Source organism: Medicago sativa, chromosome 5, assembly GCF_051527215.1.
Source record: "Medicago sativa cultivar Bolivia chromosome 5, Bolivia_mono, whole genome shotgun sequence".
In the NCBI taxonomy this organism is placed as follows: Eukaryota; Viridiplantae; Streptophyta; class Magnoliopsida; order Fabales; family Fabaceae; genus Medicago; species Medicago sativa.
Genome location: NC_140753.1, coordinates 42,163,931 through 42,169,825, shown reverse-complemented (window position 1 = coordinate 42,169,825; position 5,895 = coordinate 42,163,931). Strand labels below are relative to the sequence as shown.

Sequence of the window (5,895 nt, the reverse complement as noted above, 5' to 3'; positions counted from 1 at the left end):
TTTTACTTTTTACTTTTTATTTGTTTGGTCTTCGTGTTATATATACTAGATTTTTCACTCGTGCTCCCGCACGGGTCATATATAGTAAGAACCATGAACTACTTGATCTATATAGGACATAAATTGTATTATAAAGGACGTTGACCTAACAAAATATCATCTCGAATCATGTTGACGCGGTTTAATAAAATAAAATGAATATGTAAATGTTAATAAGGTGTTTGAAAACAGCAAACATACACAATCACCAAAATGAGCACATACCAATGCATCAACAATGGCATTACATATATAACCCAAAAAGACTGGGACTCCTTGTTGTTGTAACAATGTTAGGCCTGATTGGTCTAAGTGTATGATGGCATTAGTTGTAGTAGCCATAAGCAGAATGAGAAAGAGCATACATTAAGTCTTGAACAATGTAACAACGCATATTATGAAAGGATTACAAACAGAAAACAGCTCCAGATGACGAACAATCTGAAAAGGAATAAAAAAGTCGAAAAGTTTGTCAGGGGTGAGTGTGGATTTTAGCAGACATGACTTGAATTAAAATTGGTGGAAACTTAAATATGAATAGGATAGCTGAACATACCAATGGTGACAATTCTTCTTTAGATTGACAACAGAACAATGCAGCCATGACTGTTCCTCCATTGTAAAAATGGTGAAAAAACTGCCAAAAAAACTGGATGATATTGAAAATACTCTGAAAAAACATAAAGTGGCAGTAATTCAGTTACAGTTCATCGGCCTCAATTAGTAACAGTGAATATTATTACAAAACTTACCATTCTTCAAGAAAAAGATGATATCTCATCTGAAAATTGTATCTCAACTCATGTTTAAGGTGTACACCAGAGTTTTGTGAAGCAATGCCATAAATCAAAAGCCCGCGTATTAATATACACACTTAGTATATGATAAACAAACTAAATTGACAACATATAGTTATTCATACAGGAAAAATGCGTTATGGAAATATCACCTGTAATTGATTCCATCGTCAAGCTACTATCAGGTATTGAATATCACACATTGCGAAGTACCTCCTTATATTTTCAAAGCCATTAAACATATAGCAATTTAATAAGCTGTGGGATTTGTCTTGTAACAACAGTGGCATGAAAGTCCTGTCAATTAGTTTCCAATTCATCTGCAATACAACAACAACCAAAGGGAAATCGAATTAGAGGCAATGGCATCTACAACATCACACCTAATTAACCATTAACATTAACATGCTTGAATATGCAATATGTCCTAAAAAAACAATAAGTAATATGCCATTCAATATCTACCATTGGACTTAGATAAGGTACCTTAGATATTTGATTCTGAATGACGCACAAACAACCAAGAACTTATGGTACATACTGAACTTAACCTGGAAAAACACATCAGCTACTAAAATTATAATTTGCAGCCTTGGAGAAAAACAATAACAATGTCAAATTCTGTTTATTATCGGTTCCGCAATTACCTATTTCATTGACAAAGTAGCATAGCAGTCAGACAGCAGGACTCATCACAAATTGCGGAAGACTTCTTTATAAACAACATTTGATGTAGAGTATTCATACAATTGCCATCCATTCTAATAGAGTGACATATAGCCTTTTTATCATTTGATGTCAATAGAATTTTCATGGCAAAAAATATCTATCATTAGTGATTCTTAGACATAAATAAGTAAGAACCCCTTACATTTCCATTGTATAGATATAAGAAAATGAATAACATATATCACGTTCAAATTATAATTTTAGCAAAAGATAATTAAAATATAAGCTCATGAACACTGGACACCTATGCAAATATGTGGGACATAAGCATCACAAAAAGGATACATGAAAATCAATTTGTGTCTTGATGATCAGCTGAGAAACCAAGATTAGAACCATAGTTTCAAGAAACTCTAACTAATGCATCAACTAAATAATTCTTACAGCTTTCAATAAATACTCTAGTGTTAGGTATTAAAGAGACCATATCAGTACAATCAAGATAATTTACAGCAAACTATATTCCAACCGAGCTAATGTTAATAAATATAGAACTATGTTCATCAAATAAATTACTTTCAACTAATTAATAAATTTGTGTAAGCCATCCCGATTTCTTGATTTCTTGTCATCACCGTCAGCATATACCACAAAAAAATAGTTGTATCCTACATTGGTAGTAGTAGTATAAAGCAAGAGCAAAGAAAAAAATAGTTGTATCCTACATTGGTAGTAGTATAAAGCAAAAGCAAAAGCAAAAGCAAAAGCAAAAGCAAAGCAAAATGGGTTTTGCCAATGAAGTAATATTACAAAGGTCTACTCAGCCAACAAACTGAAAACCATACAGATTTCTGCTGAAGCATAAAATACTTGTTGAAGAAAAAGAAACAGATAAGGGGAGATCACAAAAAAAAAAAAAAAAAAACTCACATTAAGAACTCTAGAAACAATTGATAAAACTGGATGCCTGAACTTCTTTTTAGAAATTGTTTCACTCAATGGTTCCTCATAAAACAGTGTATTTTGATCCAACTCTATCAACTTTCAAGTTAATTTCAAGGTTCCTTTAATTTATAGAATCAATATAGTTACAATTAATATTGAGAAGGTATCAAACCATTGCAAGAAGGAAGAAAAAAAAAGGACAGAAACTATACCAATTTAAGCTCTTAACATTGTTTACTTAACATGTAACATCATCATGTTGTGCGCTCCTCAACTCCTCCTTTAATAGCCTTCAAATTTGATTACATTCCTTCATAAAGAACAACTGAAATAAACAATTTGAATATAGTAAACATGCTTAAAAGTTAAGAGGGAAAGAATAGCAATGTTATCTACTTTAGTCATTTTTGCAAATAAAAAGTCATGACCAATAACTTCAACTTATATAATATAACAGGAACAAATATGTAGACAAAATTACACTAAAAAGCCTAGTGATGAAGTGACATCTGAGTCAATTAAATTACACTAAAAAAAACTCACATAAACTCTAACTAATGCATCAACTAAATAATTCTTACAGCTTTCAATAATAAATAGTCTAGTGTTAGGTATCAAAGAGACCATATCAGTACAATCAAGATAATTTACAGCAAACTATATTCCAACCGAGCTAATGTTAATAAATATAGAACTGTGTTCATCAAATAATTAATAAATTTGTGTAAGCCATCCCGATTTCTTGTCATCACCGTCAGCATATACCACAAAAAAATAGTTGTATCCTACATTGGTAGTAGTAGTATAAAGCAAGAGCAAAGAAAAAAAATAGTTGTATCCTACATAAAATTTGGAAAAAAATTCAAATTGATAATTATAAAATTTGGATGAGTGGCCAAGTTTTTTTTCAAGTTTATCACTCATCATCTCAGTTCAGTTTATTAAAGCAATCAAATCCTCTCAAGAAGAGAATGACAGGGCAAGAAGGGGAACAAAAACAGGCCCTGAAAACCTGAACACAACAGGGAAAAAAGCTTAGAAAAAGCAAGGACACCAAGGTGCACAGGCGCTCCAAATGGTATCCTCCCCAACCAAAGCACAGGAAACAACTGCTGCACAACCGAAGGCATACAACAGCAGCAACTAACTGCTACAGAAGCCCCCGGAAAAGGAAAAAACCCGAACCAAAGTCCCTACTTCAAACATACCTTTTAAAGAACGCTAATTTTTGTTTTACTTAGAACACTGGTAAATTACAATTACAAATTCATCTTCATAGATCTAACAAATACTCCTGTCAGTTTTTACTATCCTAATTAATATGATCTCCCAAAAAATAAGAACTTATTTCACCATTCTTCATGGTTGGAGAGTATTAGGCAGTATAAATACTTATTGATTCCAACATTCATGCAATATAAGAGTGAAGTAAAAACCACAGTATATTAGTCCTACAAAAGATATGAATGCAGGTTATGGAAAAAAAATTCATGGAAGATAATGGGATAAGCAAACCAAAGGAATTCAAGACTAAACCAACAAACTACATTTCTTCAACAAAAAAAACCAACAAACTACACAATTTTAACAACAAATCACTGAATAAATTAAAAACAAAATCAATAGGAAAGATGGTTACAAATAAGTTAGTCGGACTTTGATATGAAAATTCCTAGATTGACAAACAAACTAAACATCAACAATCATCATTTCCTTGATTTGTAAAAGAAAATTGAAAATGAAAGTGTAAGTTCGTCGCAAGTTATGGTCACTGCGGCAAGTCTTATATCTATAACCACCTTTCAAATAAACCTCGTTCTTAAGAGATCTATTAATATGGGTTTTGCGCAAACTTTTCTTGAAGGGCTTGAAGTAATTAGAATACAAACTTTGTTGTCATCTATTCTTCAACTTCTACAAACACATATATCTCATTTTAGTCAATAACAATCTCAACTAAAGGATAATAGTGAAAAATTAGAACAGAATTTTATGAGTAAAATAAACTCTCAAAATGGACAAAAACTATTTCAAAAGAGAAAAATCACACAGCAAAGGACAAAACCTCAGAATGATCAGAAGTACATTGGACATAAACTATAATTTCCTCACCACCAACTATTGCAAAAGAGAAAAATAAATTGAAACATTTTCTGTAGCAACCTTACCACAACTATTGTCGTCATTTTCTCAATTTAGAATTATGGTTACCGGTTATGCTTACAAATATGCAGATTGATGTATGAGGATCACATATAGTCAATAGTTCGATTATGATTATGACATCAAGTTCATTTTATTTGTGGCAGCAAGCAATACATGTCAACAATAACATTACCTTTACAACAATAACATCAATTCAACACCGCTTGTAAAGCACTCACAACCATTCATATCTAAAGCAATGAAGAAGTAGGTTAGGGACATAAATTAGAAAAATAAATATGGGAGAAGCATAACATAACATTCATATTAGAAAAATAATACTTTTTGATGATACAAATATTCAAAGTCAGTCGTTTGTACTAAAAAATTTCCCCTTTTGGAAAAATAATACTTGTATCATTGCATTAACTAACTATAAAGATACAATTGAGAGACATTCCCAGTAAAGGCATGTTGATTATTTTGTGAATAAAACAACAACACATAGTTAGAGGAAAATGTGAAGGAAGAAGTATTCTTACAATAAAATAGAAAAATCTCCTTCTTGTGCATGTAGAAAGCTCCTTTCCTCTCCATTAATGAATATAATTAGAAATCTGAAATAGTGAGAGATCAGAGAGACACGAAAAAGATTGGTAAAGAAAAATTGAAATTAGGGTTTGAAAGAAAAAAAATACAAAAACAAAAGGTAACCAAATATAAACAAATGAAGTATATCACAAACCTTATGCAAATACACTATTGCAGCCGCAAACCCCAAAATCTATCTACAAAACACAATTTCAATCATCAGACAAAAACAATAGAAGCAAAAACAACATAAAAGTAAGTATATAAAAAAGGAAATCGAAGAAGAAGGAGTGAAGAAGAAAAGTCACCGTTTTAGAGAATGTTATTTGTGGTTTTCGGGTCCTATTGATATTCCTTGAATTAAGAACTCTTGTTTTTGCCAGGGTTCTTGGTGTTAGCGGCGGAAGGAATCGGAACGGCGGCGATTGAATCGGAAACCATGGCTGAACAGTTGGGATTTGATTTTTGGGTTCTTGGTGTTAGCGACAGAAGGAATCGGAACGGCGGCGATTGAATCGGAAACCATGGCTGAATAGTTGGGATTTGATTTTTGGAAGAGATTCGCAAAAACCCTAATTTGTGAAGACGATAGAAAATTCAGAGAGATAGAAAAGATTTATTTGAAGAAAGTTAGAGTTGTGCGGCTCTTTTTCTTTTTGTTTTATAATTAATGATTTAGTTAGGGTAAAACAGTAATTGTAGCCATTAG

General features: G+C 31.8%; 1 long non-coding RNA gene across 1 annotated transcript; it reads right to left on the bottom strand.

Moving 5' to 3' along the window:
- Window positions 1–267: 267 nt before the first annotated feature.
- Window positions 268–5,895, bottom strand: LOC146922210 (uncharacterized). Its single transcript, XR_015010835.1, has 10 exons — window positions 5,495–5,895; window positions 5,341–5,383; window positions 5,138–5,212; window positions 4,789–4,846; window positions 2,663–2,775; window positions 1,484–1,617; window positions 1,323–1,387; window positions 792–1,156; window positions 596–709; window positions 268–480 (listed from the first exon to the last, which is right to left on the bottom strand). It is a non-coding gene; the product is annotated as an uncharacterized LOC146922210 (long non-coding RNA).